This window comes from Oenanthe melanoleuca, chromosome 7 (assembly GCF_029582105.1).
Source record: "Oenanthe melanoleuca isolate GR-GAL-2019-014 chromosome 7, OMel1.0, whole genome shotgun sequence".
In the NCBI taxonomy this organism is placed as follows: domain Eukaryota; kingdom Metazoa; phylum Chordata; class Aves; order Passeriformes; family Muscicapidae; genus Oenanthe; species Oenanthe melanoleuca.
In genome coordinates this window covers 13,544,328-13,553,903 of record NC_079341.1, presented here as the reverse complement: position 1 = coordinate 13,553,903, position 9,576 = coordinate 13,544,328, and positions in this window count along the sequence as shown.

Sequence of the window (9,576 nt, the reverse complement as noted above, 5' to 3'; positions counted from 1 at the left end):
TCAACCGCTCCTGGAGCGCCTCAGAAAAGGCCGAGCGTTCTTCTCAAGGACACACACCACCCAAAAATTGGGGTTTGTCCTTTTCAGCTGTGAGAAAGACAGTAAAATATGACCATTAAAAGGAATTACTTTTCTTCCTACGTACTTCACGCTTCAGCCTAACTTAATCCATTGTTTTCCAGACACCCTTGAATTCGCCCTCAAGAAGCTGACATTACGTGTGCTGGTGTTATGGTGTTAAATATTTCAAGGAAATGACACATGCAGGAAAAGCAGCGAAATACTTTGAAAATCAATTTACAGTGGAGGTACCAAGGGAATAAAACTGCTAAAAACATGTCTGTTTTCCCAAAATGGGTTCTTCTACCTGGTGTGCAAGATGCCGATCCCCACAGAGAGGTGAGGTATTTGATTTCCGTACAATTCTGCACAGAAGGGAGTGCTGGGTGTCAAATCCGCTAAAGCCAGCACAATGACTATCAAAAATATTGCTGTTTGTACATTTAGTAAACAAAGGCATTCATATTCATTGGCTGCAAGTTACATAGTTCTCTGATTAATTAGTGTTCTATCTACTGTTATAGTTTACCTGCTCAGTCTCTCTTCTTTTGAGTTGGTGAATTTCATGAGTTGGTGGTCGCAATGTCCCCTTGCCAGAATTACCTTCTACCCACTGTGCTTCAGCACAGTCACTGAGTTGGTTTTGTTAGTTTCTTCCTTATCTTGGGAGTTCTGCCAAATGTCCTTGTGGCATATAAATTCTGCATTCTTTCTTTACGCTATCACTAGCACATCCTTCTCCAAACTTTGTTAACGTCACTCTGCAGCTGAGATTATTGAAACATTTCAAGCTCTAAACCTCAGCAAGGCAATTCTACTGACAAGTAATTTATCTTTCTAACACAATAATAATGCTGTGGGTGTAGGAAAAAGATGTAAGTATCCTCTAAGATAGATTCTATGTTCCATGTGTGACAAATTCCACAGTTTGGGGGCCTAAGTTTTCTCTACTAAGTTTATTAAGCATACTGGTCAGTAAATTAAATTAACAGTTGGCTTCTTAAAACCAGACACCCTTTCCCACACAACTCTATTGAAACAGTGGAAATCCTTGCCAGGAGATACTGCAGATGTCATTACTCAAAATTTCAATTTCCCTTACTCCAAAAGTGATTGGACAAATTTGTTGAAGTTAAAAACAAGCAAGAGCTATTAGCTGCTTAGGTAACACTTTTTGCTCAAGAAGGTCCTGAACTGGAGAACAGAGAAATACACTGACAAAATTTGATGCCGGCTGGCACAGTTACCCCACCTTTTCCCCAGGCAACCTCTGGTGAATTTTATTTATTTTTACCAGGGAAGAGAACAAACACAGTGGCTTCCCCCACCTTGCAATAATACAGAAGCTTTAGGGGAAATGGCATGGATCAGCTCACCCAAGGACTAGGGACCAGACTCATTTCAGGAAAGTCCCTTTCTTCATCAGGGTATCACTCTTGCTACATAACGGGAGAATGGTTGGGTTGCCAGAATTTTGGATCACTCCTGGCATGGCTATGTTCACTTTGTGAAGATCACTTTTGTCTCTCACCTGGCCATGGCAGCAGATAAGCCCTGGGAGGGTGTAAGTGGTGGAGTTATGCAGACAGTAGATCTGTGTTTCTCAGAGCAAACAAGCAGCAGCTCTATTTTTGACATGTTCGCCATGATGCCTGCATGGAGGATGCTCTCAGAAATCAAATCCAACTCTCTTAGAATTGTTCTTTAAAAAGTAGGAGAGGAGTTACAATCTTTAATTCATGACTCATATCACAAGAAAGTATTCTCTATGGCCCAGCTCCATAATGAAAAAGCATTTGTACTGGAATATATAGATTGTTTTTTCAGTAACATATAATTTATAAAAGTTTCCTAAGCAACTATTTAAAGCTGATGTGGAATTGTAGTCAGACTATAACAGATGGTTCACATGTAATTCACAGTGTTTCTGGTGCATTTAACTTTAAAAAAAAAAAAAAGTCCCAGACATGCTTAGCTGTAATATTAGTGACAGACTGACACCCAGTGTCCAGAAAGTGCTAGAGCTCATTCCAGCTCACAGTTACATGCACCAGAATAGCCTTGGCTATAACCTGTCTTAGCTGAATTCTTCCACATCAAGAACTAGAAATGTCACTAGTTGTAGGGGCATTTCACAATATGTTATTTAGAAGGAGGGATCTTCCTCTCTGCTTCTGGGATAAGCAGGTGAATCAACTGTCCCTCTTCTGTTGTGAGTGTTACACTATATTTTTACAGCCTTGCTTCTTATGGACAGGAATACTTTTCTTGATGAATTTCCAACTCAGGATATTTTTAGAATTCTCTGTTTTGAGTGTTTACCACACACTGCAGAGGACTGATGTTTTCTTGAAAGGTTTCCAGTAGCTACTCATGCTGTTTCCTGTGGTGGGGTATTTGAGTTTGCATTTGGGTTTTGGTGGGGTTTTCTTCCCTTTGGGAGGAGGGGAGGTGGGGCTTTTTTAGCACTGATTTATATTCTGATGTTGTGCAAGTAGAGAAAAAGAAGGAAGAGAAATAGTATTTCTGCTCAGCTCATATTACTGTCCAGTTGCCTAGATCTTGCCCATTGTGGACTCAGAGATACTTCCTTAATGATCACACGGTAGCAAAGTTACAAATTTTTCTGAAGAAGAAGATAAGCCAATGTTACCAGGCTCTGCAGTTTCTGTTTCAGCCAACAGCACTGCTTCATTTTCATCATGGGCTAAAGATCATTTCCACTCTACAAGAAAGGAATGGAAATGCTTTGATGAGCTGGGAAACTAAGGATACATTATTTTGCAAAGTCCTAATTCATTTAAGAGGTTAAATCTACTGTTTTAAATTAACAGTGACTCTTGGAACTCATCTTATGCTTCCTTAAGAGTCCTAGACTCAAAGAGCTGGAATCCAGCCCATCTGAAAATTCAGTCTCTGTGGATATTTTTTCTCTCACTGAAGTAAACTGGTGAGGATTTCCTGTTATCCCCCATCAGTATTGAGGTTTTCGCTTAAATCTTATTGTAATAATGTGCTAGCTTTATTAAGATGTATGAGGGAGCCCAAGTCACACCTTTGAGGCAATTCAGATGGACACTATAAATGGTGTTCATTTATCAACCATGACTGCTGAAGCACTTAGCCTCTGCTGATCAGAAGAGTGTGCCCATAGTTTCTGCAGGTATACAAGTCTATGAGTTGTTGTCCTTTCAGGACCACTGCATTCAACCTTTCAAGATTTCCCTGCATCCATCTGCCATGCTGACTGCCCCTGAAGCTGCAGAGCATGCCTGGAAGCAAAATGAGCACATTTCACCCAACTCCTACAAAGCCAGGGCAAGGGAACACCAGGCAGCAGGACCTGGCCCAGTAGAGCCACCAAGTTACAGCCTGCTGAGCTCCAGCAGCTGCACATGGAAAGGATGGTGTAGACCTTGGGCTGTGCCTATTCTCTTGGGGGGTTGAGGGGGTGTAGAAGTGTTTTGTCATGGTAGCCTAAAAATGGCATCTAGCTCAGGCTCCTGAAATTCATGACAATTGCAAAACGTGCATTTTCCTCAAGTAGAGGTAAACAAGGTTACATGTTTCCAGTAGAATCAGCCTTTATGTCTGTCAATTATTTGCTTGCTTTTATTAGAAGTTTTGCAAAGGTCACTTATGCTACTGTCTAGTGAGAGCCACCTACATCTTGCCTGTTTCTTTTCCAAGTGCAGCAAAAATGAGAGTAACTTCAGGAACATTAAAGAATTTAAAGCCAGACCCTCTTACTTCCAACCATGTATTGCGTGGTGGCACTCTATAAGCCCATGGTGATACCAGGCTCTCTCCCCCCCAAGGCATCAAGTATCAGACACCAACAGCACGTCAAAAGCAAGGCCCTCTTTCAGCAAGGAGAGCTAAAAATGACTGCAAGCAACTGGACACAGCGACCAGAGAAAAGCAACAGGGTGACAAAGTAGGTGTGGAGAATTCATACAAGCCAGTAAAACAGTTTTTGCAAACTCACCCAGTTTTGTCTACCCTTTTCAGCTCTCTTTAGCATGAGATGTTTCAAAGTAACACTAAAGAATGTCAATTCTAAATTGGATTGCATGACATTGGCAGGAGGTGTCGCTCATGAGCTGGAAAGTCAACTCCAGTAATCTACACATGGAAAGCATTCTTCTTAATATCCCTGAAAAAAAGCCCAAAACATTTACAACCATCACTTTTAGGTTAAAAGAAAGCCTTTTTTAGAAGAAATTAACAAAAAACCTGATGCCATAAAGAACCCAGCAATGACAGATTAGCCTAGCATGTTCATTAAATAGGTTCTGCCTTTCTATTTGTCCATGATTTGCTAAAGCCTTTTGTTTACCACTGCTCCACTAAGCAACAGAGCCAAGAAAACATTCCAGCGGTAGTTCTGGATTTGCCCAGCTAGAGTAAGGGGGCTCCCCCACAGCCCTGAGTTCGTGCATTACATGTCACACAGCAGGAGGGAAGCTGATCTTCCTTGCAGTCCCCATCTCTCCTGATGGATTCAGCCCTTCCTGCTGTGCTTGCGCTTATTAACATTCACATCCTGCAGAGAGCTACAGAAGCAAAACAAGGAATTTCTCCAAGGAAGCCTGGAACAAACTCAAAAGTGAGGAAAGCAAATGAAGCAAAGACATAACAAAGACCTAGACGTCATGTACCTCAGTTGTAGGTGAGCTAACTGATGTCTTCTGCCTTGGCTTTGGTATATACATTTGCAACTTGTGTTTTAGTTGGGGTTTTGTTTGTTTTTAAATCTTCACAGTCATTCCTTCCTTTCCATCCTCATATCTTGCATCTAAGACATCCATTCCTCTTCCATTTGCCATTTCTCTCCTGCTTCCTCCTGCCAGTGTGTTGGGAGCTTACATTCTCCCAGCGCATCCCTACTGCTCCTCAACACTATTTTTGCAGAGACAATGAGCGGATGCAGCACTTCAGAGGCAGGGAACACACTTTCCCTTTTCCACAGTGCTTTGCAACTCCCATACACAATCCAGCTTTGGGCAGGATGATATGGGCTGTGCCTCTCAGCTCTCCCCTTTAACCATCTTGCTTTCTTATTTTGGTAAAGGGCTCAGCTAAAGAAAAAGCATCTCCCTGCAGTGCCAAGTAGCACTGAGGTCTCTCTTCCAATCCCCATTTGTGATGTCTCTAATGGTTTACTTCTTATGGCCATGCTGTGCTGCCTAACAACACTCCCCATTCCCTAGATGGGCTGTCACTAATCACAGCTCAATACATTCACAAATTACAAATTAACTGGTGAGCCTCCAGTGAAACAAATTCAGTAGAACCATAGGCAGCAGCCAGTGACAGGACCTGAGCAAATTTTATCCCAACTCAAACAGCATCAGTCTGACCCCTTAAAAGCCAAATCAGAGAGAAATTGTGCTTTGAAATGAGGTCATTACAAGAGGGGAGGAGGGGATATTGCTGCTGAGCCCATGAGAGAACAATGATGAGGGGGTGGTTAAGATTAAACAGTGGGAGAGATTAACATCTCATGACTGTTTTTTGTTCACTGACCTGTAATAAAATAAACAGTAAGACTAACAAATAGGTGATTAGCCTTGTTATTCCAGTGCTGACTTTGCTGTTAGGCTACTGCCATGGTCTTCACTTTTCTTTGGCTAATACTTTGTGGTTTTGTAGATATGACTGGTGAAGTTAAGAGGAGTAAGCAACAGAAATCCTATTGTAGTATGTTATACTTACTATATTATTACTTACTTACTTATGCTAATAAACATAAACCCAGTGTTTTCTTTTCAGAGTGCAAGTACCTGCTCTTTTGCTACTCCTTCCCTTGTTGGCTGGCTGGCATCTGATTGTCTACACACAAAAATCAAGCCCAGCACATTATATGGTTTGCTGCTCACATGTTCAGACAGCCAGAGCTAGAGACCTGAAAGGTGCTTGTGTGTGCACTACAGGATTGGTGAATCATAGCCTTCTGCTATCTTGACTGGAAAATCCTCCTTTCCTGAGTTATATTGTCTCCAGAATTAAAAAAAAAGGTCTTTCAGTGACCAAATCAATTAGTCAGAACAACTTCAAACTCTTTCTTCAGCTAGGCAGAAATCAATGGACAGAGTTCAGAACTCAGATGCAATGCAGAGTCATTAATTTCTTCTACAGGACCCAGAAGAGATCTCTGATCATATGATATACCCTATGCATACATTTGGTGCCTGCAATACTACCCATAGTGGGAAAGGTAAGAGGCCATTCTGGCTCTATTTTTCCTATGCAACTGAAATCATGGAAAAGGGGCAAGTGGGGAATTGAAACAGGCCATTATCATCTTTTCTTTTGGTAATTTAAGAGGAAATTTGTACCCCAGAGGCTGACTCCAGCAGTAGAACTCATGGTGGCAACTCTCTGTCACAATTCATAGCCCAGTTTATGACACTGAAATCAGATGGTTTCAGCTAACATGCTTGACTGGATAACACAGAAGCTGAGGCACAGACATATCGTCTGCTGAGCCATAGATTCTAATTTCTTAAATTGCTCCACACAAGTTTGTGAGTCAGAGCCTTTACACCACAGCCAGAGTTACTAGAGCACTGGCCATTCAAGCAAGAACAAATTTCTCCCTCATTTCTCCTATGGTAATCTTAAGACAAGTCACTACTGATTCTCTAGCTAGTCTGAAAATTCTCACTCATTATGGTGAAGAGCTTTTTCCTAGCCAAATGTCATGTGGAAACATCTAGCATCAATCATGGAAAAGCAAAATATCTTTTCTCCCCAGATTGGTTTATCTGTTGAACAAAAATATAACCAATCTGTTCTGCAAAGCATAAATTTTTTTCAGGTTGGAAAATAAGCCCACAGGACTATATATTTTTGAGAGGCAGCTGGCAGCAACAGCAATTACCAAAGCCATGAGAAAATTTGTTTTACTCCATCTCTCTAAAATGCTGTTAAAGATGCTGGCTTCACAAGGGCAGTCATGGTTGAAAGAGTGCTTAGAGGTCCTTAAAACAGAAACTAGCCCAGACAGGCTGTTATGGAGGTGATCTGCCAGGTACTTCCTCACAGGTATTTCCACTGCCAGTGCTAAACATGTTGTCCATTAAAGTGAAACGTGTGTGGTGTGGTTGCCAAAGGCCTCCAGGGCTAGATTTCATGGCCTTTCATATGGACTTGCCATCAGACAAATATCAAGTCCTGAACAGCATACTTACAGTAACAGCAGAAATACAGCAAGTCAAATACAGCAGGCAAGCAAACATCATGACAAGGAAATCCAACAGGATAAAGGCATGCAGTCTGAGGTAACACAGTCTGGGACAAAAGGGCTAAATATACTAAAGAGAACAGAAGGGTATCTAAACTGTTTGGAAATGGTGAATGCACATTAGCCTCTGTCATTTAATATAGATACAGTTAAAAAAACATCAGAGAAGTGGTTTGTGATGGAAGGCTATGAAGATGGAGGTTTCATATTTCCCCCATCCATTTCCCCAGAAGACACTCTTGTCTTTCTCTTTCCTTTCTCACTACAGCACTGAAAGCCCTTTTCTCTGGCCTGAAACCTAAGCAAAGCTGTGCTCCACTAAGTCTCCCAAACTGTGCCCTGCCCTCCCTCCTTACAGCCACAAACACTCCTTTGTTCCATTGGAGGTGGAGGCTTGTGTAGTTGAAAATAGAGCTCTTTTAAATAAATTAGATCTAGGAAGGTGTTCATCTGTGTGCCAAGTTACTAATGGATCATGTTGACAAGGTCTTCACATGCTTGAATGAGTTCCCCCAAATACATAAGATTATAAAGGTAGTTTTTGAGTGCAGTAGTTTGTTTCAATCTGGAGCTTCATCTACTGGTGACATAAATCACTTTTATAACCAGATTTGCATATTCCATTAAACAATTTGTTTTTCAGAGTCAAAGATTTAGGTGCAAGGAAATGATAATCAGCCCAGAACAAGTCAAGGGTTGTTACAACCCTGCACCAAATAGGAAAAAAACAGAGGAAAAGTTTAAAAATGGAGTACTACAGTTTTCTCTAGCCTCCTATCTGTGCTTTGGTGTTAAAGCACTCTGCTTTAGAATTAAACAACAATCCTTCTGAGCTCCAGATAGAGAGCAACTTGAGTTTAATGCTGTTTTCTCCCTCTGAATTTTAAAACATACTTTCAAAGGGAAAAACTGAACCAAGTGACACAAACTGATTTAAAATGTTAGTCAGTAATTCAGACACACTGATAAACAACTAGTAAGAACCACTTGATTTCAATCTCTATAGTCTTCCGGGATGCTGCAATTAATCACACACCAGGAAGAGACTGAAACTTTTAATCACTACTTCCTCCTCACATATCTGTGTTAAAATCTGTACACAATAGAAAGGATTAGTAGGCAAAGGCTAACACCACCACGTGAGACAGATACTTTAGAATAAAGTAAATCTCTAGAATAAAGTAAATCTCTAGAATAAAGTGTGTGACAAAGTATTGAAATGAAAGCAAAGTTCATCTGCTGTCACAAAAGGAAAGTTTGCCGTGGGACAAACTTGGGCAAGTGGTAATCAGCACAGGGTAGGGAAGGAAAGGAACAGACCTACAACCAGAAGCTGTTGGTAAGTATCATGCCCAAATTGCATATATTTGCTCCTATTGTCTTGATACAGTGTCCTCACAAATCGCATTTCTTCAAATCACAAAACATCTTCCATTTACTTGCTATCAAATGTGTGATCATACCCTTTTGTTGGCACTCCTCTTCCCTATGGGTAAGAATTAAACCTTTTCTATTAGTTTCAAAAGAGTGAATCTTTTTGCAATCCCATCTCCAGAGCAGAATTCAATTTCTCAGAAATACGCATAAAAGTTGGCAATGCTCCTTTTCCTGTATGTGTCTTGTTTAGTAATGTCAAAATCAGTTAAACTTCTCTATTTTCTGTATTTTTGCTATTTGCCACTGCAAAATTCTGTTTCCCAGAATTCAGTTCCATAAAAAAGAAAAGCCCCAAGGTCAAGTGTTGGGTCTTACTGATATTTGTCCCAGGCTACATCCATCTCTCTGAGATCTGCTCCCTCAATGCCTGAGATGGCTCTTGCATCTTGTATGAAATGCCTAAATTCAGGGCACACTGTATTTATTGAAACCTAGGGAATAGAGAAGAATTCTTGATTGTGGTGCAGTAAATGCAAAAAATCATCTCTGCAGAGGCTGGCTGACTCACACCGAGTTACTGCTCTCATCCTAAATGAACAGTGAATGCTTTCCAAGATCCTGGTTCAAACAAATCTTTCTTCACTACTACAAAAAAAATTAAAGGTGTGCAATCTAGAAGTAAATCTGATTTCTTGCACAATTTCAGGGGAGAGGAGGAATAGGTTTAAAATATATTTACAATCAGCCAGTGGTTCATGATAAGTTAAGGCATGAGAAGTTAAATAAGTGTTAAAGGTCCAACTGCATATTGCTGGTAAGTGTACACTTACCATACTCTGGTAAGTGATGGGAAAGGTCTGATTCTTTCATCTAAGTTCTCTATTTTCACA